This window comes from Leptonychotes weddellii, chromosome 14 (assembly GCF_054177405.1).
Source record: "Leptonychotes weddellii isolate Sample4059 chromosome 14, ASM5417740v2, whole genome shotgun sequence".
NCBI classification, from domain to species: domain Eukaryota; kingdom Metazoa; phylum Chordata; class Mammalia; order Carnivora; family Phocidae; genus Leptonychotes; species Leptonychotes weddellii.
The window spans coordinates 5,347,892-5,364,165 of record NC_138382.1 but is presented as its reverse complement, the minus strand read 5'-3'; the positions used below and the strand labels follow the sequence as shown (position 1 = coordinate 5,364,165).

The 16,274-nt window shown below is 42.4% G+C and overlaps 1 pseudogene; it reads left to right on the top strand.

The window, feature by feature from the left end:
* The first annotated feature begins 8,564 nt into the window (after positions 1-8,564).
* On the top strand, positions 8,565-10,978 carry LOC102747873 (splicing factor 3B subunit 4 pseudogene; annotated as a pseudogene).
* Positions 10,979-16,274: the final 5,296 nt, after the last annotated feature.

Sequence of the window (16,274 nt, the reverse complement as noted above, 5' to 3'; positions counted from 1 at the left end):
TTTAGAGAGAGAGAGCATAAGTGGGAGAGGCAGAGGAAGAGGGAGAGAGAATCTGAAGCAGACTCCACACTGAGCACAGAGGCGGATGCAGGGCTCAATCTCATGACCCTGAGATCATGACCTGAGTTAAAAGCAAGAGTTGAGGGGGCCTGGGTGGCTCAGTCGGTTAAGCGACTGCCTTGGGCTCAGGTCATGATCTCAGGGTCCTTGGATCGAGCCCCACATCGGGCTCCCTGTTCGGCAGCGAGTCTGCTTCTCCCTCTCCCTCCACTGCTCCCCCTGCTTATGCTCTCTCTCTCTGTCAAATGAATAAATAAATAAAATCTTTAAAAAAATAAAAGCAAGAATTGGACGCTTAACCGACTTGAGCCACCCAGCCACTACCACGCAGAGCTTTTTTTATTTTTATGTAGTTCCAATAGTTTATTTTTGCTTTTGTTTCCCTTACCTCAGGAGACATATCTAGAAGGAAGTTGCTACGGCTGATTGCAAAGAGGTTACTGCCTGTGTTCTCCTCTAGGATTTTAATGGCTTCAGGCCTCACATTTAGGTCTTTAATCCATTTTCACTTTATTTTTTTGTGTTTGGTATAAGAAAGTGGTCCAGTTTCATTCTTTTGCATGTTGCTGTCCAGTTTTCCCAACACCATATGTTGAAGAGACTTTTTTCCATTGGATATTCTTTCCTGCTTTGTCAAGGATTAACTGACCATATAGTTGTGGGTTCAATTCTGGGTTTTTATTCTATTCTATTGATCTCTGTGTCTATTTTTGTGCCAGTACCATACTGTTTTGATCACTACAGCTTTGTAATATAACTTGAAGTCTGGAATTGTGATGCCTCCAGCTTTGCTTTTCTTTTTCAAGGTTGCTTTAGCTATTCAGGGTGTTTTGTGGTTCCATACAAATTTTAGGATTGTTCTAGCTCTGTGAAAAATGTTGTAGGTTTTTTGTTTTTTGTGGGGTTTTTTTTGCTATTGGTATTTTGATAGGGATTGCATTAAATGTATAGATTGCTTTGGGTAGTATAGACATTTTTTTTTTTTAAAGATTTTATTTATTTCACAGAGAGACACAGCGAGAGAGGGAACACAAGCAGGGGGAGTGGGAGAGGGAGAAGCAGGCCTCCCGCCAAGCAGGGAGCCCGATGCGGGGCTCAATCCCAGGACCCCGGGATCATGACCTGAGCCGAAGGCAGACGCCCAACGACTGAGCCACCCAGGTGCCCCTAGTGTAGACATTTTAACAATATTTGTTCTTCCAATCTATGAGCATGGAATGTTTTTCCATTTCTTTATGTCATCTTCAATTTTATTCTTCAGTGTTTTATAGTTTTCAGAGTACAGGTCTGTTGCCTCTTTGGTTAAGTTTATTCCTAGGTATCTTACAGTTTGGGTGCAATTGTAAATGGAATTGATTTCTTAATTTCTCTTTCTGCTGCTTTATTACTGGTGTATGGAAATGGAACAGATTTCTGTACATTGATTTTGTATCCTGTGACCTTACTGAATTCATGTATCAGTTCTAGCAGTTTTTTGGTGGAGTCTTTTGAGTTTTCTATATTTAGTTTCATGTCATCTGCAAATAGTAAAAGTTTTACTTCTTCCTTATAATTTGGATGCCTTTTCTTTCTTTTTCTTTTCTTTCTTTCTTTTTTTTAGAGGGGGGCAGGGGCAGAGGGAGAGGGAGAGAGAGAATCTTAAGTAGGCTCTACGCCCATTTCGGAGCCTGACACGGGGCTTGATCTCACAAGCTGAGATCATGACCTGAGCTGAAATCAACAGTTGGTCACGTAACCAACTGAGCCACCCTGGTGCCCCACCTTTTATTTCTTTTTGTTGCCTACCTGCTGTGGCTAGGGCTTCCAGTACCATGTTAAATAACAGTGGTGAGAGTGGACATCCCTGGCTTGTTCCTGACTGTAGAGGAAAAGCTCTCAGTTTTTCCCCCGTTGAGGATATTAACTTTGGGTTTTTCATAGATAACCTTTATTATATTGAGGTATGTTCCCTCTAAATCTACTTTGTGGAGGGTTTTTATCATGAATGGATGTTGTACTTTGTCAAATGCTTTTTCTGAATCTATTGAAATGATCATCATATGGTTCTATCCTTTCTTTTATTAATGTGGTGTATTATGTTGATCGATTTGCGAATATTGAACCACCCTCGCAACCCAAGAATAAATCCCACTTGATCATGGTGAATGATTCTTTTAATGTATTGTTGGATTTGGTTTGCTGGTATTTCATTGAGAATTTTTGCATCCATGTTTATCAAGGTTATTGGCCTGTAGTTCTCTTTTTTAGTAGGGTCTTTGTCAGGTTTGGGTATCAGGGTAATGCTGGCCTCATAGAATGAATTTGGAAGTTTTCCTTCCATTTCTATTTTTTGGAATAGTTTGAGAAGAATAGGTACTAACTCTTCTTTAAATATTTGATAGAATTCACTTGCGAAGCCCTCTGGCCCTGAACTTTTGTTTGTTGGGACATTTTTGATTACTGATTCAATTTCTTTGCTGGTTATTGGTCTGTTCAAGTTTTCTATTTCTTCCTGTTTCAGTTTTGGTAGTTTATATGTTTCTAGGAATTTATCCATTTCTTCCAGGTTGTCCAATTTGTTGGCATATAGTTTTTCATAATATAATTTTATTTCTGTGGTATTGGTTGTTATTTTTCCTGTCTCATTTGTGATTTTATTTATTTGGGTCCTTTCTCTTTTATTTTTGATAAGTCTGGCTAGGGGGTTATCAATTTTATTAATTCCATTGAAGAACCTGCTCCTGATTTCATTAATCTGTTCTATTTTTCTTTCAGTTTCAATATCACTTATTTCTGTTCTAACCTTTATTATTTCCTTCCTTCTGCTAGCTTTAGGCTTCTCTTGTTGTTCTTTTTCTAGCTCCTTTAGGTGTAAGATTAGGTTGTTTATTTGAGATTTTTCCTTCTTGAGGTAGTCCGTCCTGTATTGCTATATAATTCTCTCTTAGGGTCGCTTCTGCTGCGTCCCAAAGGTTTTGGACCATCATGTTTTCATTTTCATTTGTTTCCATGTACTTTTTTAATTTCTTCTTTGATTTCTTGGTTGATCTGTTCATTGTTTCTTGGTTGATCTGTCCATGTATTTATGGTCTTTCCAAATTTTTTCTTGTGGTTGACTTCTAGTTTCATAGTGCTGTGGTTGGAAAAGGTGGATGGTATGACTTCAGTCTTTTTGTATTTTTTGAGGCCTGTTTTGTTACTTAATATGTGATCTGTTCTGGAGAGTGTTCCATGTGCTCTTGAAAAGAATGTGTATTCTGCTGTTTTATGATGGAATGTTCTTAATATGTCCATTAAATCCCTTTGGCCCAGTGTGTCATTCAAAGCCGTTGTTTCCTTGTTTATTTTCTGTTCAGATGATCTATTGATGTGAGTGGGGTCTTAAATTCTGCCATGATTATTGTGTTATTATCAATTAGTTCCTTTATGTTAGCTATTAATTGTTTTATATTTTTGGCTCCTCCCATGTTGGGTGCATAAATATTTACAGTTGCTATTCTTCTTGTTGGACAGTCCCCCTTATGATTATAATCCCCTTTTCTGTCTCTTTTTACAGTCTTTGTTTTAAAGTCCGTTTTATCTGATATAAATATTGCTGCTCTGGCTGTCTTTTGACATCCATTTGCATGATAAATGTTTCTTCACCCTCTCACTTTCAATCTGCAGGTGTCTTTTAGTCTAAAAAGTCTCTGTCTCTCTCTTTTTTTTAGAGAGAGAGAGCAAAAGAGCATGTGAACAGGGGTGGAGGGGCAGAGGGAGAGAGAGAGAATCTTAAGCAGGCTCCATACTCAGTGTGAGCTCAGCACAGGCTTGATCTCACAACCCTGAGATCATGACCCGGTCAAAATCAACAGTTGGCTGCTTAACCAATGGAGCCACCCAGGCTCCACTAAAATGAGTCTCTTGTAGGCAGCATATCAATGGGTCTTGGTTGTTTTCTTCCATTCTGGCATGCTGTATGTTTTGATTAGAGCATTTAGTCCATTTACAAGTAATTATTTATACATATGTATTTATTACCATTTTATTACTCGTTTTGTCATTGTTTCTGGAGATTTTCTCTGATCCTTTCTTGTCTTTGTCACTTTTGGTCTCTCCTTTGGACTGAGAGAGTCCCCTTTAATATTTCTTGCAGGGCTGATTTGGTGAACTTCTTTAGCTTTTGTTTCTCTGGGAAACTCTTTATCTCTCCTTCTATTCTGAATGATAGCTTTGTTGGTTAGAGTATTCTTGGCTGCAACTTTTTCCTGTTCAGCACGTTGAATATATCATACCACTCCCTTCTGCCATGTTTCTGTTGAGAAATCTCTAGCTTGCCTTATGGGTTCTCCCCCATGTAAGTCCCATGCTGGGACTGAGACAAGGTTGACTGAGAGCGAATAATTTCCCTTCTATGTGCCCCAGACACCTTCCAGATGCTGTTTCCATGCTATCTGCCCTGGGTTATTTGCCTGCCTTCTCTCCAAGAACAGGGCAGTACCCTCAGGGCTCTATCCCAGTCAAGCTCACTGACCTTTAAAACTCAGGCTTTAGGGGCGCCTGGGTGGCTCAGTCATTGAGCGTCTGCCTTCGGCTCAGGTCATGATCTCAGGGTCCTGGGATCGAGCCCTGCATCGGGCTCCCTGCTCAGCCGGGAGCCTGCTTCTCCCTATGCCACTCCCCCTGCTTATGTTCTTTCTCTCTAGCTGTCTCTCTCTCTCTGTCAAATAAATAAATAAAAAATCTTAAAAAAAAACAACAAAAAAAACCCTCAGGCTTTAATCCCTACTGGTTGCAAGAACTCATGAAATTCAGCCTCTCTCATTTTCCAAGCCAATGGCTTTGGGGAAATGTTCTCCTTGTGCATTCCTGTGTGTGCTCCCCTCTCTCTCTTTCTCTCTGTCTCTCTCTCGCCCTTCTCTGTGACCATGGCTCCCTCCCCTCTGCATTGTGATCCAATTCTCCCCTAAAGCATGTCTCCACACTTCTTACCTTCTTCAATGTGATCTCTTCTCTCCCTTTAGTTGTGGAGTTTGTTCTGCCAGTCTTCAGGTCAATTTCTGGGGTTTTTAGGATGATTTGATAGTTATCTAGTTGTGTTTGCGGGACAAGAGGAGCCTAGGGTCCTCCTACTCTGCCGCCATCTTGAAAATCGAGTTGTTTCCTTAAGGGCATAAAAGTGCATCTTATTTATAACATAAAGCAAAATATTTTAAAATTATCTTTTGCTATTCATCTCTTGTTTCCCTACACATACTGCAGCAACATGAAATAAAGATCTCTTCTTTTTGCTCATCCCTCAAGTCAGGTTCTATATTTGGGCCTCACATATCTTTCACCATTCCCTGCCCCCCTTCTCTGCACCATCTGATTATTCTGAAAGTCAATCTAAGCTCTTTCGCTATTTCTTTTCTTTTCACTTCACCCATTATATGGATTCCCTACAACAGCAGTTCTTAAACTTTTACATGCATCAGAATCATCTAGAAGTCTTGTTAAAACACAAGTGGCTCAGCCTCACCTCCAGAATTTTATACAGGAGGTTTGAGTCTGGGCTCAAGTGTTTACATTTCTGACAAGTGCCCAGGTGGTACCCACGCTGCTCATCCAGGCACCACAGTTTGAGAACTACTGCTCCACAACATAGGAGCATCTGGAGCTGTTCCAACAAACAAGAATCTGTCCCTGGGTAGAAGTCTTTGTTATACGTTGTATGTAAATAATGTTACATGATCCCTTTAGAATTCAATGAGTCAGCTTCCATCACCATATTTAACATTCTTTAAGTAGGGATGTGCATTCAATAGACTCTGCTGTAAGACGACAAGAATAAAGGAAATAATATTTATTGCTTGATTGCCTATTCAGGAGACAGTAGAATGTGGTTGGCCCTGAAGCCAGGCCTTCTAGGGTTCAGTCCTGGCTTTGCAGGATCTTAGGAAGACCCTAGGAAAGTTATTTTTTTGTGCCTCAGTTTCTTCCTTTTGAAATAAAGGTAATGAAATGAACCATCTCATAGAGTTGTTGTGAGGCTCAAATGATTTAATACATGAAAAGTCCTTGATAAATGACTGGTGTGTTGTATGTACTCTGATGTCATCTATTATTATTATTATTATCAGGAATTTACTGAGTGTTTTTTATGTGTTATCTCATTGTAACTTAAAATCAGTCCTAAAAGGTAAGCACTCCTAATATTCTAATGGGGAAGACTAGGAAACAGAAGTTCAGAAAGGCTGAATAACTGATCAAGGTACCCTAGACAGTAAAAATCCCGGGTCTTTGTATGTCACCAGTGTTTGCCCAAAGAAATAATTTTCTCCCATAAGAAAAATGGAATAAGGCAGCTGATTTCAGAAGTATATTTGAATGTGATTGAATAATTACTTGCTTGGTCAAGATGGTTGGTGAATTTTACAATCTAGTATTATTATGTCTACTTTAAAGGGTATTAAAGACAAGTGGAGGCAAGGATGGGTAGACATATTAGCAAATGTGTGACATTTGTAAAGAACCTATCACATAACAGGTGTTTAATAGATATTTGCTGAACTATTGGAATTAAAATTACCTAAAATTAAGGATTTATAATATCCAGAGTTAGTGAGATTACAGAGAAATGGGCATTGATATGCTACTATGAGATTTTTGAAAGTCAATTTGGCAAGAGCCACCAAATTTTATATGTATTTCCTTTGGCCCAAGCAGCCCAGTGTCTATCCTAGGAAATACCTTTGTGCCCATGAAATACATATATAATGGTGTGCAAATTTAGCACTGCTTATAATTGTGAAAATTACAAAACTAAATGTTGATAAATGGGGGCATTATTTAATAAATTGTGAGTCACCTGTTTTATTGAACACCGTATAAGAGTTAAAAAGCACAAGGGACAGCAATACAAGTTGAATGAAAGGCCTCTAGTATGTGTTAAGTGAAAAAATGGTCACATAATGGTGTGGAATTATCCATTTTGTTTACAGAGCCCAAAACTACATCTATAGGAGATGTGCAGGAAAATGCTTAGGAAAAAGTCTGAAAAGTGACACACAAGATAGTCATCAGGGGTTACCTCTGGCAAGGGAGGAGGGACATGAGGAACTTCTACTTTGTACACTTTACAGTCTATGTTATTTGGAACGTTTACTTGTGAGATCAAAAAAGAAAAAAGTAGCTTGCTCAACAAATGTTCTCAGTCTCTTAATAAGGATAATAGATAATAGGATAATAGATGCATGATTCTTGCTAAATACTTTATTACTTGTAGTGCTGTCGATTCCCAGAACACGTCCTGTGAGTAGTTCAAGAGCTGAATTGGCATCTGAGTGGAAAGCACACGAAACTAAAATCTTTGTAGCATTAGACTGTCTGACCAAGAGTTTGCCTTTGGACTATTACACCATTTCATGCTTGCTCTCTGACAGACAAAGGTGACGGTGACAGAAAAGAAAGGAAAAACAAAGACAAACACAAGTAAACAAAAGTACCATTATGCAAAAGGAGAAAGCAAAGCAACAGTATTTTTTTTTTTCTCCAAATGAATGGGGGTATCAATGTTCACTTGGAGACTTAGGTGTGGATAAGAGAAGAGAAAGTTATTCTCCAGGCTTTTCTTAGTTTCAGTTTGAGGAATGTAGGGGTAGTGTATTTCCTATATGGCTGGAACTAAGTATCACAAACCGGGTGGCTTAAAACGACAGAAATTTACTCTTTCACAGTTCTGGAGGCTAGAAGTCTGAACTCAAGGAACTGGCAATGGCCTGCTCTCTCTGAAGCCTTCAGAGGAGATTCCTGCCTTGCCTCTTCCAGTTTCTGGTAGCCTGAGGGCTTCCTTGGTTCAGATGCATCACTCCAGTCTCTGACTCTCTTTCATGTGGCTGTTTTCGCTCTTCATCTGTCTTCTCCACTTCTCACAAGAACACCAGTCGTGGGGCGCCTGGGGGGCTCAGTTGGTCAAGCATCTGACTTCAGTTCAGGTCGTGATCTCAGGGTCCTGGGATCAAGCCCATAGTGGGGCTCCCTGCTCAGCGGGGAATCTGCTTCTCCTCTCCCTCTTCCCCTCCTCCCTCTTGTGGCGTGTTCTCTCTCTCTCAAATAAATAAAATCTTAAAAAAAAAAAAAAGAACACCAGTCCTATTGGATTAGGGACCCCAATGACCTCATCTTAACATGATTACATCTGCAAAGACCCTATTTCCATATAAACCCACGTTCACAGGTCCTGGTGGTTAGGACTTCAACATATCTTCTTGGCAGATACAATTTGTAACTCGCAATTTATAATTCCTAACTGAAGTTTGACCAGTCATTAATAACAGTTATTTAAAGTAGGTGACTTTTGCATACAACTTTGATTCAGTGGGCTTTATTTTTTATTTTATTTATTTATTTGACAGAGAGAGAGAGAGAGATCACAAGTAGGCAGACAGGCAGGCAGAAGGAGAGGGAGAAGCAGGACCCCCGCCGAGCAGGGAGCCCGATGCGGGACTCGATCCTAGGACCCTGGGATCATGACCTGAGCCGAAGGCAGACGCCTAGCCGACTGAGCCACCCAGGCGCCCCTGATTCAGTGGGCTTTAAAGTATTTCACAGTGGAGACAGCAGGAGCCCCTTTGCCACCGGCGGCCAGGCTGATCTCCCAGCAGAACCAGGATGCCTCTGTCTCCGTGGGGGTTGAGGGGCCTGGATGGGAAGGTTAGCCAACCAGTGCTGTGGGAGCTAATCCTCCAGGCAGGGCCAGTAATCAGCAGCACCCAGGCTACGGCTTTGCAGAATTCTTGAGTGATGAAGATGCTGACTCTGCCATGAAGATCATGAACCTGGTCAGACTCTGTGGGAAGGTGGACAAGCATTAGCTCACAAGAACCTGGATGTGGGGGCCAACATTGTCATTGGCAATCTGGACCCAGAGATTGATGAGAAGCTGCTTTGTGATATTTCCAACGCCCTTGGGGTGATCTCACAAATCCCCGAGATTATGCGGGGACCCTGACACAGGCAACTCCAAAGATTATGCCTTTATAAATTTTGCTTCGTTTGATGCTTCAGAAGCAGCTGTTGAGGCCATGAATGGGCAGTATCTCTGTAACTGCCCTTTCACTGTGTCCATGCCTTTAAGAAGGACACCAGGGGTGAACATGGTGGCTCAGCGGCTGAACAACTTCTGGCAGCCCAGAACCTACTCTCCCAGGCTGACTGCCCTCATCAGGTCTTTGTAGATTCACCCCCTCCACCCTCAGCCCCCAATTCTCTGGCATCATCATTGGGGTCTGGGCTTCCTCCATCAGGTATGATCCTCCTTGGTCCCTCCCACCCCCAGTGCTGCTCCTGGAGCCCTTCCACCTGGAATACTCCTAGCCATGCCCCCATTACCTACACCTCCTGGGGCTGGAGCTGATGGCCCACCATCAGCAGGAACCCCAGGGGCTAGACATCCTGGACATGGACACTCACATCCTCATCCATTCCCACTGTGTGGGATGCCCCATCCAGGGACGGCTCAGATGCAGCTGGCCTACCATGGCCCTCATGGCTTAGGACATCCCCATGCCAGGCCACCAGGCTCTGGGGGGCAGCCACCACCCCAACCACCACCTGGAATGCTTCATCTAGGACCTCCTCTAATGGGCATGCCCCCGAGTGGCCTCTGTTTGGGTCTCCCATGGGTCACCCAGGTCTGTGCCTCCACATGGGATGCGTGGACCTCCTCCACTGATGCCCCCTCATGGATACACTGGGCCTCCACGACCCCCACCCAATGGCTACCAGTGGGGGCCCCTCCCTCCACCCAGACCCACCCCCCGGCCTCTAGTTCCCCTCGTGCCTCCTGTTCTGTCTTCCCAGTATCTTTTCAATTCCTTGGACCAATCAGAATTGCAGTAGCTCCCTACAGCTAAGGCACTAATCCCTCTCAGGCTTTTTTTTTTTTTTTTAAGTGTAATATTTTTCACAGGTTTTATTTTTTTTCTATATTGGTCTTAAGTGTTTTTGCAAATGCACAGAGAAAATAAAACTTAAACTCCTTGTTAAAAAACAAATAAAGTACTTCATAGTCATTCAGCTACAATAATCTCAACGATAGCCCAGAATAACATAAGTGTCTTTTTTTAAGAAAACATAATTCAAGTAAACAAATTCAGGCATGAGCCACTGATGGGTCTCAGGTCTCAAAAAGAACTGAGAGACCAGAAATGTGGATAAAGTAAGACCACCCTAAAGAAGGTGCTCCCTCGGCACCAGCCGCCTATACTCGGGGGAAAACACTGGCTTTTCCTTTGACCAACTCTCATCAGGTAGAGATAAAGAGGTGCAGCCTCCAAACCTTAGAAAGTGAAGGCCTGGAGGGAGAGACAGGGTGTAGGGAGGGGTCTGTTTGTTGAGCAAATATACTTAAGGACAAATTATAGACATTGGGGGTATGTAGCCAGGCAGGAGTAGAAGCTAAAGTTGAGAACTGTTTTAGGCAGCATTTTTTGTCCAGCTGTGTATTTCATAGGTAAAATTGAAATACACAGTATTTAAACACAACAGTATGATGCTTTAATATCAAATTAGGTTTCCCTTGGGTCAATAGTGTTGCTAAAGTGGAGTGACCACTGGAGTGACCACAGCAATGACTATAGCTATGGCCCAGAAGATTCACAAAATTGAGTTACAGAGAAAGTTGGGTGAAGCGAGTGAGAAAAGAAAACCCAACAGCCCTGAAGGGAGTGATGATTTGGAGGAGGAGGGGAGGGTGAGGAAAATTTCTCTGCAGGACATAGCCACCATACTCAAAGATAGCTAATTTTTGGCTAACCTATGGGTTCCATGTAATGTCTCAGATTGTGACTAATAGTTATATAGTTATGCTTGGTTTTATCATGAAGATAGACTTGCAAATTTGTGGGTAAATTGGGTTTTTTAAAAAGATTTTATTTATTTGACAGAGACACAGGGAGAGAGGGAACATAAGCAGGGGGAGTGGTAGAGAGAGAAGCAGGCTTCCCGCTGAGCAGGGAGCCCGATTCGGGGCTTGATCCCAGGACCCTGGGATCATGACCTGAGCCGAAGTCATACACTCAAAGACTGAGCCACCCAGGTGCCTGGTAAATTGGATTTTATTTTATTTTATTTTTTTATTTTTTAAAGATTTTATTTATTTATTTGAGAGAGAGGGAATGAGAGACAGAGAGCATGAGAGGGAGGAGGGTCAGAGGGAGAAGCAGACTCCCTGCCGAGCAGGGAGCCCGATGCGGGACTCGATCCCGGGACTCCAGGATCATGACCTGAGCCAAAGGCAGTCGCTTAACCAACTGAGCCACCCAGGCGCCCGTAAATTGGATTTTAAAAGATGTACATCTTCTCTTGTAATTTGAGAGTATTTTTTTTTTCTCTTCTTCTCATCAGTGTGCTATATCTGTCTTACTTCAGGTTATTTCATTGCAAGTACTCCACACTAGTAGATCTAGCTTAAGTAAAAAGGAGAAATTTGTCATAAGGAAATATTTTCAAGATACCAAATACAGGAAGTTTCTTTGGGCCTTATAAGGAAGAGGAAACCGAAACACTATGAGGACTCATTCTTGGTGTGCTCTCTCTCTTTTTCTCTCTCCTCTCTTAGGTCTGTGTTAATCTTTTTTCCCCCACAGCAAATCAGCTATCTGTGCAACTCAATGTATATAAAGAAAGATGGCAACACCACAATGGCAGATTTAACTTTAGAGCATAGGAAGCATCAAGTGAAAAGAAAAGTCTGGGCAACTATCTTTGAATCCCAGTTTGGACTTCTCCAAAAGGGAGACCCCTATTGGCTTAGCATGAGTCACGTGACAACTCATGATGCAATCAAGGGCTGTGGGGGCAGGGTCATGAACAATAACACAGGGACTAGAGGCTGGCTACTCTGGGTGAAGAGGACCATTCTTAGAGAAAGAGGCAGAATCCATAATCTAAATAAGAACTCAGGAATTAATGCTCTGTAAACAAACAGTTATGCCAGGGAAATTTCTATTTTTAAGAGTGAATCATGATATGACTCCTTTTATAAAGAAAAATATTTTTAGTGAATTGGTTACTATACCTCTGTTTTAAGTAAAACATTTTTTGTAAAGTAGAGCATAATATAATAGACATTTTGCATATTTCACCAAATAATTATCCTTACTTGAAGGAGGTTATTAATTCTTGGTTTACAGAGGAGAAAACTTTTGGTTTTCACGCACCAAAGTTAAATGTATCTAGTTATCTCAAGAGAAGGAGGGAAGGAGGGATCTGTTTGCTAGGAACCCTTTATCTTTGGGACTATAAGGAAGGATGAGAGATCAGGGATATGCTGAAGTGCAGAGGAGGTTTTGGACCCCCCCCCCCATATCTAACCAAACTTTGAAATGAATGATTCTAAAATATCTGGATGGTTCAAAGTAAAAACACATTGCTTGCTTGTCTGTCTACCTGATTCACACTCCTGCCTTTGCCTTTGGTTTATATTACTAGACCTGGAATAAATCAGCCTCTCTCCATAGCTACCTCCTTTGCCTTCAGAAAAGTACTCTTCCCTATCTTGGAAAGAAACAAAGTAACTCCCAGTCTATCCCCAACCATTTGCTTGAACCTGTTTCCCTTTCCAAGGACTTTTCTGTATCTTTTTTTGCCCTCACATTTTTTTTTTTTTTGCTCCTCTTAAGAATTTTTATTATTTCATCATTTAATGCATAGTTGTTGTTTTTTTTATCCAAATGCAAGTCTTTGCATTTATCTCTGTACAACTCAGCCCTTATCATTCTAGCCCACACAGTTCTGTGGAATGTGATAAATTGTGACAAATGCTTCAGGATTACTAATAAAATCCAACATATTTCTTATACCTCCCAGCCTGCTGATACCTGTAAATTGACCTTACCACAACTGTAATACGCATTTAATAGCTGTGCTAAGGGTTTAAAAATACTTTTTCACCTAATCTTCCAAATGACTCAAGGAAGGTATTATTACCCCGATTATAGTGATGAGGAAATGGAAGCTTAGAAAATCTAAATGACTTCCTTGGTGAAGGCTGGGATTCAAACCTGGGTCTGCCAGACTCTCAAGCTTAAGTTCTTAAACCCCTGGCCGTGTATTTTCTTTTTTTTTTTTTTTAAAGATTTTATTTATTTATTTGACAGAGAGAGACACAGCGAGAGAGGGAATACAAGCAGGGGGAGCGGGAGAGAGAGAAGCAGGCTTCCCGCCGAACAGGGAGCCCGATGCGGGACTCGATCCCAGGACCTGGAATCATGACCTGAGCCGAAGGCAGACGCTTAACGACTGAGCCACCCAGGCGCCCCTGGCCGTGTATTTTCAACCTTGGCTTTGCATCAAAACCACCTAAGGACTTTAAAAAGACACAGCAGCCAAAGCCCCATCTGACAACATTGTCACAGTCTTGTTGCAGAGGTGGGTTTGGAGAGTGGTAGTAAGACCCACTGCTGCCATGTTCAGCTGCAGTGCAAGTACAGGATCTTACTGTGTGCCACACACACTGCCCCATACGTGACAATTATCTAATTTTTACTTTTAGATATGGCCACACAATCAGTTTTGAATTTAAATATGTAAGCCGCCGACCCACATTTCTTATTTCTCCACATTGTGTGAAAGAATGTCACGAAAGACTTGGTCAAATTTGTCTCTTGGGGGGCACCTGGATGGCTCAGTTGGTTAAGTGTCCGACTTGATTTCGACTCAGGTCATGATCTCAGGGTCATGGGATTGAGCCCTGCTTCGGGCTCCACCTTGGGCATGGAACCTGCTTAAGATTCTCTCTCTTCCACTCCCTCTGCCCCACTGCCCCACACTCTCTAAAAAAAAAAAAAATTCTCTTGGAATTCTCTTTTATCCTTATTAAAAATGGGGGTATCTTTCTGAAATGTTTGCCCTGGGAGCAACTTTCTAGCTATGCCACTACCAGGATCACATCAAGAACTAAAAAAATTCTCTACAGGGTGAAAAGAGCTCAACATTCCAGGTCAGTATTGACTTAAAAATCATACTATCTTAGTGAGAAGAGACACTTCCACTCTCTGAGTGACACTCAGGAGGTCACTTCATCTCTCTGGGCGGGTAGATAGATTTCTCAATTCTATAAACCTAAGAATAATATATTTTCTTTCCAGTCCACCTGTCTTCCATATCCAAATCACTTTTATAGAAAAAAATTCCCTTTGTAGAGGCCGCTTTCGGGGGCAAACAGGCTTGAGCAATGGAATGTAGAAAAGGTCCATCAGGGGACCCACTTCAAAATACCCAGAAGTCCTAACTGACCAGTAGTAGGCTATGTACACCTCGGCACAGTTACCAAAAAAAGGGAGAATTCCATACGTTGGCATACCTCTTCATCTTCCCCCTTTGAAAAACAGCCCCCACCCACTACCTCGCTGCAGACAGCCCCTCCTTTGCTGTCCTGTCCACAGCTCCCTTCCGGTGTATTCCATAAACTTCTATCTCCTTTGTTCTGTCTTAGGTGAACTCTTGCAGCTCGTGTACCACTGGCTCCCACCTGATCTTCACCCTGCATTTCGGGGGCCCCCAGCCTATCAAGAGACACCTCATTTAGACACCACACCCTTCCCCCACAAGAAACCCTGAATATTCACTTTTTAACGTGGCTTCCCCCCTGCAAACAGGCAGTGGCCAGTAACAGACACCAGGTCTGGTTGAATAAACATGTAGTGTAAAATATAGAAACATCACTCACTGCAGTGAATACATCTGCACTGTTTCAGTTCATAAAACGGGCATTTTTTTTTTTCTCACAAAAGAGAAGGTTTCCGTTTCCACAGTTCAGATAGATGATTTTAATCTTAGCTGTGACATGAAGGACAACTCTGCCATTTTATCTTTTTTGCGTGGGTCTGTGTTCTGGTTTCTACTCCAGTAACAGTTTTTGTTTGCAGGAAAAGGGAACTCACATGGTGATTGCTGCTTGTGATTTCAGCCTTTATATTCTAAGCAGATTTTAGATTTGCCGTTGACTCACAACTATTTCTGATTCCTTTTTAGATATTAAAAATAAGAACTCTCCAGCGTATTTTGCTTGTAAAACAGTAGCCATAGGAATGCAATTCTCTTGTAAATCCCTCCCTCTTATGAGAAAACAAGAGCTGTCATTCATTATTTACTTTAAAGGAGTCAGTGTGAATTCAAGTCATTTCCTATCCTGCTATCATTTGCTCAAAGACCTTTTGCAATGGGGCTTACGTAAGAAGAAATGCAGGAGTTGCTTTGGTGAGTTGAAAAGAAATCATTAAATTCAAGTTACACCTGAATCTCAGCATCCTTTGTGAATGGAGAAACAGGGGCTATAAACTCATCAGGTCTTTCAGACAGAAAGAGGGCTAATAAGTGAAAAAGACCCTACACAGTGGGCCCCAGGCTACCCCTTTGGACTCATCACTTTCCACTGCCCTCTCCTTCCTTGTCCTCCGGCCACAGAGACCTCTTTCCTGGTCCTTGAACTTGTCAAGCACATTCCTTTCTCAGAGTCTTTGCCTTTGCTTGTCCCTCTGCCTGAAACTCTCTTCCCATGCAGTCAGAGAACTGGCTCATGTTCATCCTTCACATCTCTGCTCAAATGTCGCTTACTCTAGGAGGTCTCTCCTGGCCACCCGCACTAAAATAGCACACTGGCTCCTCACTTTGTATTCCTTTACTTTGTATTATTTTTCTTAGTTGCAGTTATACACTGGCATATGATACATTTAAAGTATGCTTGTCACTTTATCAGAATACATGCTCCAGTAGAGCAAGTAGAATGCGGGATGCGATTACATAGCAGCATCCTTGGGGCCCTTGCAGCCCAGCACCTGGTAGATGCTATGCGAATATTTGTTGAACGAATGAATGGGGCTTTTGGGGGACGGTGGGCTTTGTTTCTCCTCATTAGCTGGATCTTGTCGCCAATCCGCAGGCAGCTGGGCGCCTCGTCCCACCCTCACCCTTTTCTTGCAGAGGTGATGGATTGGAGCCAGGCGCTCGGGATTGCACTTGCACAAAACGGCACCTGTGAACGTTGCCCCAACCCTCGGCGCCACTTCCCCTCGGCCTAGAGGCCTGGACTGGGGAAGGTGAGGTCTGCTGCACGCGGAACGTGGAAGCGAAATTAGAAGGGGAACGAACACCAGTGCACTGGAGGATAGCGTTGTGGTGCCAGGCTGCGTGCAGGGGGCACCTTCCCGGCCTGGCTGATTCATTCCCAGCCGCCTCCACGACGGGCGGCGGCCGCACACACGCCCATCTGG